Below are 15,061 nucleotides of genomic sequence, written 5' to 3'. Positions count from 1 at the left end.
TGTTAATAATAGCACTAGGTATTATTGGCCAGCTTGGGTTTGTCAATATGCCATTGGATTATTTCATATGTGGCTTGGTGCTACATATATGGCCTCGGCACATGCTAAAGGTAGAATAATACTCGTTTCATATATGTGCTTGTGATAAAATTTATCCTCACATGTGACCATCCTCGTCGATCTTAGATGTTTCTGGAGATTCCACTTGGCAACTTACAGAGGAGGCATCTGGCTCTGGCCACACCATTGATCCACGTGTCAATCTAACCAATGCTAGAATTTGTGGTGGGTAGGGTAATTCCACCCCCAAAACCCTAACCAATTTTTTGTTTTGTTCTCCTTGGTAAGCCTCCTATGTGGCTTTGCATCTAGTTCTAGTTCTTACTCCTCTGCAATGGAGGAGTCAAGCTCAATTATTTGGCATGTCATCACTACCCACGTAATATTGTAGCTTTGAATTTTCATTTTTTTTAAGTTTTATTTCCAAATTAGTGAGTTAACTCCCAATTGCACGCAACCCACGTTCATGACAGGTTCAAGCTTAAGGTGCCCAGGAAAATCTTGACACAAATGTGGCAACTTCAAGAAAGGTAAGTTGTTATTAGCCCTTCTCTTACACGTATGATTGTTCTTAATTGGGTGCATATTGATAGTTCTCCAGGTTTGGAGCCACAACAGGGCAACTTACTCATTGAGATAATTTTCCCTTAAGCTTATAGTAATTTGATTTAAAGAAACCCTTCCAGTATTTGTGGTGATAATTCTTACTCTTTTTTTTTTTCTCTATTAGTTACAGGTACAAACCTGTTCCATTCTTCTCATTTCTAGATGTGATTATCTCCTTTGTGCTCGATCTTACTCTCAACCATCTTGCCAAGCTTTCTTCTTGGAATCCGATGGGTTACTTGATGGTCCTCTCCACTGGTTACCAAGCTGAGGTTTTCAGTCAAAAGTTAGCTAAGTTGTGTTCTATTACTGGTTCTAGAGGTCAGAACCCTCTTGGGTTCTGGGTTTTCAGTTACATCGATGATACAGGGTTCAACCCTCATAGTTAATGAAATTTTATGTATTGTTTTTTTGAATTCTCGGCTACGACCAGTTTGTATCAAATCTGGCTCGGCGTCCACAAAACCCAACGAGTTCCTCCTTTAAACTGAAAGTTAATTTCGAAAGAAAAGATGAGTTTCTCTAATTTTTCGATAAGGACACATATATTCTAGTAATGACATTTATTCTGTTGAAAATATGCTTATTCTCATCTCTTGTTAGTATAACTTTCTAGGTATTAAATCTGTGCTTTTTTACTATATAGTCGGTTATACAGATGATTAATTTTTCTCTGTTACTAGTTTAATGGCACAAATTTGTTACATTTATGGTTGTCCCATACACTTGAGTTTTCCACCAGCATGTATCCAACTCTTACAATTTTAGTTTGTTTTGAAACTCTTATATATTATTTCCTTGTTGAAACTTGTTGTGTTATTGTTGAAACTTGTTGTGTTATTGATTCTTTAAGCTAACTTGAAGTTTTATTGTACTTCCATTCGGAAAATATATGGGTTTTCCTAGTTCCTGAACATTGTCGAGACCATATTGACAGTAGAAGTAACCAACACTCACCTTGTGAACATAATGATGAGTGTTCTAAGTGACATAGATTTTATTAGATCTAGGTTCTGCTCAAGTATCCATTCCCACTCCACATGGTTCACCTGATAAATGTAGCTACATGATGTTTTTGTATACATAAATATTTACATATTTGAATTATTTATGAAAGGAAACATAACTATATGTTTCAATACTGTCAGAACCCTTATGCTTAAAAAAAAACTATTTACATGAAACTATAGCTTACTTTCATAACACTATTTCTCTGAATAAAAGGAAAGAATTATCTACCTCATACATAGTTTGGGAACTCAAACAGAGGAGCACCCTCTTCCCTTCGTGCGAGTTCGGAAATCACGTCTGAATAAAAGGAAATACTTATCTTCCTCATAGATAGTTTGGGAACTCAAAGAGAGGAGCACCCTCCTCCCTTCCTGCGAGTTTGGAAATCACGTCTCACTCCCCCCGAGCTTCCCAATAACCAACCAATTTTATTTAGTGGAAATGACCTTCTCTGATCACTTACAAACCTCAAGACTCTACAATCCAGTCTGAATCTGCCAATGTGGAGGGTCCCACTAAGTTTAACCCAGCTCAAGAATGATTCTCCACCTATAGTACACAAATGATTCTTGGTCGAGTTATCTTCTTTCTAAAAGAACTTGAGTCTTTTCGATGAATAGGAAAAAGAAAGAATCCCCTCTCTTCCCTCTCATATCCCTTCATCTCCTCGGAGGGAGGATCAAGAACATGAACATATAACTGCCTAGTAGTTAGACAAACCGTTTAGGGTGTCCTGTTTGATTTTTCCAAACACATTAATCCAACAACAAGTTATGCATATACCATAAAGAAGTTATTTGGAGAAATTCATCTGAAAATGCAACAAGTTATTAAGAAAAGGGATAAATAACCATGCCTCGTTAAGAGAGAACCAAGATGTGCTTAATTCTATGTTATTTTTGGAAATTAATGAAAATATTATTTATTAAAAAGGACAAAAATTCATTTCCACTAGGAGCGGAAAGATGGCCCTTGGTAAAATTCGCCCATTCATTTCCGAAGAAATAAACACATTACACAAAATTATTGTTGAAGAAAGATTTGGACTAAAAAAGCATTAAAATTTGATATTTAAGTAAATTGTCTATTTCCTATGGGCTTGTTTTGTTGCAATTCAATTTTCATTCAACAACTCAATTATCAAGAGAAGCTACACATAATGAAGAAGATACCGAGAGATGGATTTGGATGGAAAATAAAATTGTAAATTTTGGAGTGACCTCAATGCACAACAATGATATATTGGTTTGTTAATAATAGATCTTACAGACATAGATCAACAGAATCATGAAATAGTTGTTTTGCAGTCCTATCATCTTGTTCACAAGTGAAAATGGGAAATAACAAAAAAGATACCGGGAAAGGCCTAGACAACAAAAGAATTATATTGTTTAATGTAAAAACCAACAGATGTATTGCTTTGAGAAATAGACCTAGTGGACATATGACATTGCATCAATGGATTAAAAAATCAGTAGTTTTGCAATGCGATCTTCAAGTTTATTAGAGGGAAGAAAAATACTTTTGAAGGAAAATAATATCACCACATCAATGCAAATACTGAAAAAATACTTACCACAATACATATTGTAATTGACACTACATATATTTGTATCACAAATAACTTATGATCCACAATTGATTCAACTTAATAACTTATGATCCACAATTGATATTTAGAATTTGAGGTTTGAACACGAAATTCCAAATTGTTATTATTTTCTTTGGAAGTTTGGAAAGTGCTCACTACACTCATTATTATGAGTCTGATTCGAGTTAGGGAGATTTAAAAGATCTCATTGTTACAAATGAGTAGGTTCAAAATAAATCCTAAAGGAATTTGTCCACCATGATTTTGAGAGGGAGAAGGGATGGCCTAGTTGGCATCTAAAACACAACTCTTAATCAACTTTAACTCTCAATAAGCACCTGCTAGCATACGCAAAATGTAGCTTTACCATCCCTCTTGCTGAAAATGAGGCCCAAACTATAGTGTGCACAAGCTACGCACTGGATCTAGACATCATAAAATACCAAAGAGACCCATCACATTCTTATCTTCATTGTCATGCCTCCACAGATGAAGGAAATAGAAAATCCACATCCAACTGTCCCAAGTCAACTGCTTATGCCTGCCCCCTCAATTTGGGGTTTTTATACTCATATCTTTCTCATGCACATGTCTTCATGCCTCTAACACACATACACAACAAGAAACACTAGCAGTTACATCCCTAGTTGGAAATGCTAGAATATCTTGTAGTTGGAGAAATTGCGAAGGAATTCCCCACGATTTCCCATCCATTAAAGTTTTACAGATAAGAACAATGGTATGGATGTGAAAATTTAAAGCCCTAGGTGACTAATGTCCTTATGATATCAATTAAAAAAACAAGTAGATTGTTGAATTTAACTAATGTTGAAATTAAATTTCAAACCATAACCTCAATCACACACTAGCTAAAAATTAAATAGAAGAAGCATAAAAATTAATTTCACATACACAAGTAATTACTCCTTCAAATAAGATTTTCAACCCTTGAAAAATCTACAAGGAAACCTCCACACACTGCCAAGAAATTAGGACTGCACAGTTACCAAAATCACCCTAAACTTGAGCTTCTATAAGTTGCTTGAGAGGTACACCTACTGAAAAAAGCTGAAATAACAATTCTCTATTGTACAGACTGTATGAAAGGGGGCATATGACCCTGCTGTATGGATTCTGTGTGGATATACAGAACTGTGTGCTACCGAGAAATGCCTATTTCCCGGCTTCCTGCACTCTCTCTCTCTCTCTCTCTCTCTCTCTCTCTCTCTCTCTCTCTCTCTCTCTCTCTCTCTCTCTCTCTCTCTCTCTCTCTCAAAATCGCTCAACCTCCTCAACCGCTCATGTGGTTTGAAAGCCTTCTCATCCCTCTTTTTCTCCCCCCTCCTCATTTTCTTGTTGTTTAGTTTATAGGGGACTACGATGAATGAATATTCCTTCCACTTCTAAGTTTCATTCTAAGAGGAAACAAATTAGAAATGGAAATGGTGTTAAAAAACATTTCAACTGACATAAGTGTTTTGGCCGTTCTAATGAAGAATGCCTTCAATAAAAAGCACTCAAATCACGTAAGCTAATGGTTGAGAAAATAAAATAAACTGAGGAGAAAGATAAACTAACTACTAGTTCTCCAAAGCCATTATTAGTCCCAAAGGAAACTCATTACACCTTTGTCCTTTATAAAGAAGCTTTGTTCAAGTAAAATTGACAAATCAAAGACCAGTTGGACCAAAGCATAAATAATGACAACATGAAGAATCTTATTTTAGAAAATCTTAGAATGTCTCTTCATTTTCCCTCTAAACTTCATCCGCACCATTTTTAGGCTAAATGAAAGAAAATAAGAAACCAAAGCGAATAGATAAGGACCATCTATAACGTTACGTTTTCACACCTTTCATTGAAAATGTTGAGTGTGACATCACATTTGTTTATTGTTGTGGCCTTATCCTTCAGGAATCCTTTACAACATGACCACCATGCAATCAAAGATGCATATGACAACACTAATCAAATGGTACAAATAGGGATGAGCCTATAAATAGGAGTCTTCTTCTACCTATTCATTTTCAATACATGGTAAGTATATCTTCACTTCTAAAACAAAACCTTAAGCTGGGAATTGAAACGTGATTAGTCACATATCAAAACAACAGACAAGGAATGATAGATCTATAATCACATAATTATGTAGCACTCCGCCACATTTCTCTCTACTAACTAAAATAATGAATTACAATGCAACAATCTCAAAATTTCTATTCCAGCCTAAGCTGCGCTCTATGTTGTCTCAGTGAGTTTTCCTTCCTCGTTATCACCCGTAACAAGATAACAATGCATCATGCTACACTAGGAGGTTTTGTATTTGATTTCATCGCCTGATGAGTGAATTGTAGGAATAGGTACACTAATAGATCATGGTGATATGACGAACGGGATGAAGAAGAAGCGCACATGCTAGAATATTTTCTTTCAATTGGACGGACATACCAAGCACATCAAGCAACAAGAAAAAGGAACATATGGATTGGACCATGATGCAAGACCAAGACCATCGAAGACCCCACAACACTATGTCATGCAGAGGAGAAGAAAAGCCACACCAAGAGTACATCAATCACTCAGCAGCGCAATAGCTTGACACGGACACCACAATCATCTAGTACATGTTAGCAATGTCATGAGTTGTCTTGGCCACATTACCACTATGGGCCATATCCATTGTAACTTAATGTAATGTAGAGAGAATTCCAATGGATGCACATAAGAAGTTGAAGAGTCATCTCAGTTGAAAAGTCATTGGAAGTTGAATAGTCATGAGGGTAGTCCAAGAGTCACAAGGATCAAGCATCACCCTTGGATATATATACCCTTCCCATTGTATGAGAAAGGAATTTTCACCTTGGATACTCACACATAGACTTAAGATTATGTAGTCTGTTCTTTGAGGAGTGAGGAGTGGCTCCAATGTCCCACTACTGGGACTAGTGATGTAGGGTGTACAAATGTGTCTTGGGACTTTTTCTTAATTCGGAAGCCTATTAAGGGTAGCAAATTTTGACGCATGTTTTGTAGATGTTTGTAAGACCACTCTTTAAAAATTTGTAATTCATGTTTTCTTAACCTGTACTAAGATAGTTGAACTACTTTCCTTATTTTAGTACTCACATTGTTAAATATGTGTTTCATTTCTTATCACCGTTATTTCATCCCTGTGGACTACTCCGCAGGATACTAGACAAACCACCTTTGTGTATTGGCTATCACCGTTGTCACATTCTTCTGGACTAACCCATGGGAGACTCAATAGACTATCTTTACTTTCTAGTTATAATGACTGTCACATCCACGTGGACTAATCTGCTAGGTGGTGTACGTGTTGTCCCTTTCACGCCAGTTTTAATGACTGCAGCATCCGCTGTGGACTATTCTAATGGGTGTTGGAAAAACCTTTCTAGTTCGTGTGTGTCTCTTCCTAGGTGGTACTACTACCTCTCATTTAGAGGCTCACTTTACTATCCCCCTTTGCAGTAAGAGAACCTTGACAAAGTTACATTACGCACTCACCAGGCACACGTACATTGTTGTTTGAAGATACCAGCATAAGACTGTCATGTGTTGACAGCTAGATACAATGTAGATCTCTAGGTATATGAAAACTAGTCCTTGATACTAGATGAGACTCCTACACCAAACAGTGTGAGGTCTAGTTGGGACTTCACATCACGGAGATCCCCTTTATTGGTGGGTCCAACACCGTCAACAATTTGGCACTGCACAACATTCCGAGGGTCCACAATTTCTTAATGAAGCCATGAATGGGAGAAGTAAGTATTGGTGTATTTTCTTCTGCACTTCCATTTGCATAACTCCATCCCTATTCATTGGTAAGATTTGTAATATGGCTATTTAGATAGGTTCTCCTATTTTTTTTACTTTTAGTTTGATATTTCAGTTATTCATTCATGAAATTACACCATTTTTTGTAGCAAGGCATTAACCTCCGAATTTGTTATTTCAGATGGGTAATCTTCCTCACTTATTTTTGATAGGGAAAAAACCTCTGTTGTGTTTTTTATTTCTTGCTTCTTCTTCGAATGTAGAGGTATAAATACCGACTCTCTGATCTTCCTTTATGCTTCAATTTTATTGTTCACGGTTCGAATTTTAGTGTGGTAATTTTACGAGGAGGCAAAGTCTTTAATTCAATGCTTGCCCAATGTTCTAGATTTTTTTTCTTCAGAGATTTACTGGTTAAGGTATGTCTATGCTCATCCGGTAATTTTATTGTCACCATATTGTTGTACCCATAAACTAGGGTTTTCATTTATTAATTTTTATTCTTGCTACATTGTCAGTAGGGGAAAATTACCTAGAATGATACTACAACTCTTGGTTCGATATTCACATATCCAGGAATGCACAAGATTTACTCTGGTTCCTATTAACACCAGGTATACTATAGTTCTACCTTTTCAAACCATTTTCCTTCACTTAATCACTGTTAATTTTTTGGAATAGTTACAATGAAACACATTGTAATTTTTTATGTGACTCTGGTGTTTCCACTTCACTCATGAAGGGAGCTACTAATACAATATTTAGTAGAGGTAAATATTTTACTCATTGTGTGTAAACCTTATAGTGGAATTTACAATTCAGATTCCCTTACTCACAGTGTGGTTTGGTTTTCCTGTATATTATAATATATATACGTATGGAGGATGGTGTTAGCTTCTCACTCATCTACACCAAATAAGATGATTCAAATAATGTTCTCACATTGTTCCAATTCGATTCTTTGCAAGGTTCCAGGTTGATTCACTTCCTCCATTCTATGATGGATTTTGGTGGCACCTTTTCGATGGGAGAGTTCCTAATTTGTAATTGTAATCTATTTTTTTATTTCTGACTGTCCATTATGCTACAACGAGTCTATAATTTTCTTTTTATGGTTTAAAAGGGTGTACTACCCATTTAGAATTTAACATAAGTTTATCATTATTATCATTGAGACTCTTTGGTACTTATATTATTTATTCGCGCGGTGGCACCTAAAACTTTTCCAATATATATACAAGTATATCCTCATTTCTAAAAAATTATTGAGATATTATAATGCTCCTTGGTTTCAGCATATCTATTCCTGTCTTTTCTTTTATACACATATGATCTTCTAGAAAGTAAGTATTTGTAATTTATAATTAGCCAATATCATCTCACCTTGGGATATTTATTCACTTACTATTTATATAGAGTATGGAACTCAATTTTGCCAGATTATCTTTGGAGTTGATGATAATCAATGTGATTATTGTCCTACTTGTCTTCCAATTAAAGTTTGTATAAACTTAACAATAAAATTGTGTGGATTATCTTTGTTCAAGATTGCTTCTGTCCATTTCTATGCTTTTCCTGTTCCTAAATGTTTCAAGAATATGGTAGTCCTATAGAATTTGTATATGTATACCGAGCAATAGAGTAATTTCATAATCATTAATTCATTACTTGGGCATGTATCACATGCATCCTACGTCCCTTTAATACTAGTTGGTTTTCCTCTAATTTATATTTTCTCGATGATAATTTTCGTTTATATTTAGCTTGACCACTATAATGTTGGTCTACTTCCGCCTGAACATAGTTATCGAGTTGAAACTTGTAGCTACTATAGTGTCAGGAAGGTGTTGAGGTTATTCAAACACCTTTTTCCCACCATTCAAGACTAGAATTTAACTGTATTTTATTTGTAGCTTAGGGATATTTCACTTAATTCTTTTTCTGTTGAATATGTCTTTCTATTTTGTCCTTAGTTACCAAAAAAAAAATCATATCCAAAACAATTTCAGAATGAGAACCCTCGTGGATTCACCCATGACCACCTCATCCCAACTAGCTTTAGTCTAGGGTTTCAAATAGAGTTCCACTGGCCAACCAACTCAAGAACTCTATGTCTGACAATGGCCTACCTCCCTCTCCAATGTCCTATCAGAGGTTCATTTTTGTTACAATCTCACTCCTCCAATGTTTCGTCAGGTAATTCACTCCCCTCTTAGATTTGTTTTTCCCACTTTAGAAGTTTTTTATCAAGCGAAGTAGGTTGGGCAGACAACTATCCATTCCCATATCTGTCTTCAATTGTTATGAAATATGAAACATACTTTTACATATTTTTTCCCTGTAATTGTATGTCTGACTTATAAATTATTTTCTAATTACATTTAAACATTTAAGTTTGTAATTTATTTAGTTAGACCTTTTAACATTGTCCATAGTCTACCATGTAAATAAAAAGTAAAATTAATTCAATGTTGCCATATTCATCAAGGGGTATTACATCTCGCCACCCCCCGAGTAAAACATTATCCTTAGTGTTTTCTAGTCTGTGGAATAGGATGGGATATGTTTCATGCATAAATTATTCATTCTCCCATGAAGCCTCTTTAGGGCTAAAGTGGTTCCAATCAACTTTAACCTCGGTGGTAACTCTCTTCTGCATCATTGTTTCTCTCTGATCGAGAATACAAAGGTTTCATAAGGAATTCTCTTTCTGGTTTGACCTACAAGAACACATCAAAACCATTATTAGGTTTTTGTAATCATCAATCAAAATATTTTCATGAAATTCATTTACTTAACCATGTTACTTACACATTCTAGTAATGAATAATATGCTTAGGGTCATGTATGTACTTCTTTAGCAAGGATACATGGAACACATTATGCATACATATTGTAGGTTTTAACCCCATACAAAAATTACCTGCATACGAATTCTAAAAAATAGAAAATAAAAAATGGCGAGAGCATAAAACATAAAACAAATATACACAAATACTTTCCCCTGGATCCCAAAACCGAGACTACCAGATTGAATTTTCATTATATTCCTTTCAATGTTACAATACATATATATAAATGTGGAAGCATCCATAAACCCCGATCCATTCACCCTGTATTAGAACATAATCGTAGTTCTCTTGACCGGATCTACAAAATACCATGGACATAAAAACCATTATTCCCAAAACCATGTGCGAAATCCATGCACAAAACCATAGGTAGGTCTTCCCACCTAATATAGGGTCTAAAAAATATTTCCTAGGGCGCTACCACATACCCCCAGACACTGGAGGAAATTGGCCCCTCTGTGACCCCCCTGCTACGCCCGACGCAATGTATTGGGGGGGGTTGTTGCCCCCCCTGTGACCCCCCCCCAACCCCCCCCCCGCCCCCATGCATGGGGTAGTCTTGGAATATAACACACGCCCATCGTATTCTTCAAAGTGTCAACCTTCACCAACAACACTTTTTTGTCTGTAACCATATCCCTCACAAAGTGATATTGAACATCACTATGCTTTTCCTTTGAATGATAAGAAGGGTTATTTGCCAAGAAAATTTCACTTTGGCTATCACAGCCTATCCTTATAGCTCATTGTGTTAACCCCATACTTGAACACAATATCTGTAACCAAAAAACTTCCTTGCTTACATGAATGACTTCCATGTATTCTACCTTTGTAGTTGAAAGGGCCACTACAAACTCTTTCTTACTCATCCAACTAACTGTACCTCCAAATAGGTTAAACACATACCTACTTGTACATCTTCTCTACTCTAGATCTCGAGACCAGTCTGCATCAACAAAGCCATGGATGTCCAAAACTCTGTCCAATCATGGTCTTCCTTGGTAGCACAAACCATAATCACTAGTGCCACGCAAATCACTGAAAACCCGCTTCACTGATGTCCAATGCTCCTTCCCTAGTTTTGACATAAACCTACCCAATACTTCCACTTCATGCGGAATGTCTGGTCTAGTACAGACCATTACATACATCAAGCTACCAACTACACTTGCGTATGAAACACGGGACATGTCCTCTTCCTCTTCTTGTGTCTTGGGACACTGTTCAGAAGATAACTTTACACCTACAGGAATAGGAAGCTTCACTAGTTTACTATCCTTCATATTAAACCTCTGCAGTATTCTCTCAACATACTTCCTCTAGTTTAACGAGAGCTTCCTCTTTGCCTCATCTTGTTTAATTTCCATGCCCAAAATATAGTTTGCACCACCAAGATATTTCATGTCCAATTTGGAGGAAAATTGGGTCTTCAAATCTTGGATAATTTCTTTGTCATTTCCAATTAGCAAATTTATCATCCTCATACAAGACCAGATAAATAACACAGTCACCAATTAATTTAAAATACACATAGTGGTCTGCTTTTCTTTTGGTGAATCGAAGTCAACATATAAATGTGTCAAATTTATAATACCACATCCTTGGTGACTGTTTTAACCCATACAAAGACATTTTTAACTTGCATACCAATTATTTCTTACCCTTCACCACAAATCCTTCAGGTTGTTTCATGTAGATCTCTTCTTCTAGATCCTCGGGAAGAAATCTTGTCTTCACATCCATCTATTCTACCTCAAAATTAAAAGCAATAGCAATAGATAAAAGTAATCTAATAGAAGTTACCTTCACAATAGGAGAAAAAATATCACTAAAATCAATTCCCGACAGTTGGGAATAACCTTTTTTTACCGACTGAGCTTTGTATTTCTGCACCTTGCCTTTTGTATTCATCTTCTTCTTAAACAACCATTTGTTGCCAATGGGTTTCCTTCCAGCCAATAACTCCACCAGATCCCAAGCCTCATTTTTGTGCAAATATGTCATTTCATCAACCATGGCCTCTTTCCAGAGTTTTCCATTCTCTGAATCTACTGCTTCCCTCACAATTCTGGGTCATCATCAGTGATAAATAAAGAAAAAGTTGAACAGAAAGTTGATGGACTATACCAATCTAGCTTCCTTCTTTCTCAAAATGATCTTCGCACAACTGGAGTTTGTGGCTCTTCATCTTCTAATTCCTCTTCTATTGTAGAGTCTGATTCTTCCTCCTTTAGCTCAAACTCTATCTTCTCAGGTTCCTTTGGTAGGAATTCATGTTTAACAAAATCTTGTTGTACACAACCTTCCTTGTTTCTGGGTTCCAAAGCTTATAACTTTTTAAACCATCCTTATACCCAATAAATATGCACCTTTCAGATTTACCATCCAACTTTTTTCTTTTCTCCTTTGGGACATGTACATATGCATCAGATCCAAATACACTCCGATGTGAAAGAGAGGGTTTCTTACAAGTACATACCTCTTGTGGAGTCTTATCTGTTGGAAATAATACTGAGAGGGGGGGTGAATCAGTATTATCAGATTAATCAAACTTTTTAAATGCTCAGACACATATACGCTACTTCAGTTAAGTGAACCAGCGTGTACACGCTACTGTGACGAAGTAAAACAGCGTATAGGAAGAAAACTCACAATTTAGTTAGCTTATTCTTCAATTAAGTGCATCAGGACATTATTCACCACATTAATAGTAAACATGTGCAGTATAACAGAACAGATAAAAAGCCACACACATGAACACCAAGATATAAGGTGGAAACCCAATGTGGGTGAAAACCACCTGCTGCAAGTTGTCTCTATCTTTCTTTAATATGAAACTTCAGTTTACAATCTTTTGTACTGGTGCAGCCTTATACCAGTACGCAGGCTACAACCTGCAGAAGGCTACAACCTTCTCTCGTTCTCCAAACTTCCTTGGAAGGGAGCTCCAACCCCCTTTGCTCTTGTACTAGCCAAGATACTAGTACGTAGGTGCTGACCTACAATCTTCCTTCTTTCAGGTATCACTTTTCATACATTTTCAGACTTGGATATTCCTGAAGCACAACATTACAATCTGAAGACCACAATTCATTCAATTTCCACAACAGATCATTGAAGCATAAAACAACCAAACTTTGAATCACTGAACCACTGAACCCTGTCAATCACCAGTTACCAGAACACAGAGCAGACTACAGAACTCTGCAATAACAGTCAGACCCCACTGTAAACCCAAAATCAAGCTTCAAAAGATATACGCTACTTTAATGAGCAAAACCCGCGTATACACGCGCTTTTACCGAAGCCAACCTGCGTACAGATCTAAAAATAAACTTTCTCAATTTGCAGCTGTACCAGACATTAGTTAGACCCAGAACGTAACATTGCGACAATATGCAGATCTAGAAATACGCATAATCAACCATATCATGATAGTGCATTTCAAACCATTAGATCCCGATCTATCCTTAGATCTAGTCTTCCATCAACCGATGTGATCTCTCCTTGGCTTAGATCAAGCAACTCAGAACCTGCATATCAGATCTCTTTCTCTCTTAGATATTCAAGCCTTGTCGAAAGATGATATTGCCTAATGATCTTCTTCTCCTTATATAGTCTTAGGCCTAGCTCAATACCAAGAGCCAAAACCATAGTAACACAATACCATCAACTTTAAAACTAGGGATCGACACGCCCGTCGAGACATAATGGTCCGAAATCATAGGCACAACTTCCAAGGACTAACCACCATGGACCAAAGGAACCTTTCCACATACACGCGCTTTTTCTGAATCGAACTAGCGTGTACACGCGACTTGGGCTTAACGAAACGGCGTGTATGAGCTTCCTTGGCATGCTGTACTGAGATCTGTCTTCTGATTAAGTTGCCATCACCTGTACCAACTTCTGAGTGAGTTGCCATCAAGGACAACACTTAAATCATAATGCCAACAATCTCCCCCTTTGGACTTGATGGCAACCACCACACCAAGTCACTCTCCCCCTTTGACATCAAGGGCAAAGGGCTGTGCTCCCCCTGAGGACATGCTGATACCTCTGCTTGGCTGTGCTGACTCGTGCTCCCCCTGACAGTAGGCCAGATCTGCAAAAGATGTTCTTCAACAAGAACCAAGACTTATACACCATAAGGGACCTTCCTATCACCAAAAGACTCAATACATACATCCATAACATATCAGAAACAACCAATTATATTACAGCATTCATCCCAGGCATAGTGGGGAAACCAACATAGGCCGTTACATGACCTTGACACCATAAAAGAGATATGACAAGAGAGATACATGACATAGAGACAACAGATCTAGACCAAGACTTAGGAAAGGCACCAGCAGCATCTGATAAACATCTTGTTAGATCAGCAACCAGAATTTCTTTCTGAGCTCCTTCTCCTGAAACCAAAACATCTGAATGCCAACAATGCTTTATGAGACTTTTAAGCTGCTCCCCCTGAACCTGTGCCTGTTGCACTCCCTGAAACTGTGCCTGAAGAATTCTGACATTCTCATTGCTGTTCAGAACTTCAGAGTTTTCCCTTGCTGTTCAGAACTTCATATACGCGATTTATCCTGTATAAAACAGCGTATGTACGCGGATATTCTTTCTGCAACAAGCGTCCAGCATACACGCGACTTAACCAGCATGAATCCGCGTGTATACGCGCATATCCCTTCTGTAACCTGCGTATACCAACTTTTTGTAGAACAAACAAACTTCAACAACAGGATGAAGCATCAACTACTCCCAGCTTTTGTCTGAGATATTCAAAAGTTTCCCTGGGCAGTGGTTTTGTGAGAATATCAGCAACTTGCTCCTTAGAAGGAACATACTCCAACTTGACCTTCTGCTCAAGCACTTGTTCCCGAAGAAAATGGTACTTGATTGGTATGTGCTTGGTCTTTGAGTGCATGACTGGATTCTTTGAAATGCTGATTGCACTTGTATTATCACATAAGATAGAGACAGGTGGAGTGCAAGTGATTTGAAAGTCCTGCAAGGTCTGCATCATCCAAAGAAGTTGTGTGCAACAAGATGCTGCAGCCACATATTCTGCTTCAGCTGTAGATAAGGCAATCGAACTTTGTTTCTTGCTGAACCAAGATACTAATCTGGAACCCAT

The sequence above is a fragment of the Pinus tabuliformis genome, chromosome 3_1 (genome assembly GCF_031772625.1).
Source record: "Pinus tabuliformis cultivar Carrire ecotype Pingquan chromosome 3_1, CPIR1, whole genome shotgun sequence".
NCBI lineage: Eukaryota > Viridiplantae > Streptophyta > Pinopsida > Pinales > Pinaceae > Pinus > Pinus tabuliformis.
This window is presented reverse-complemented; position numbering follows the sequence as displayed.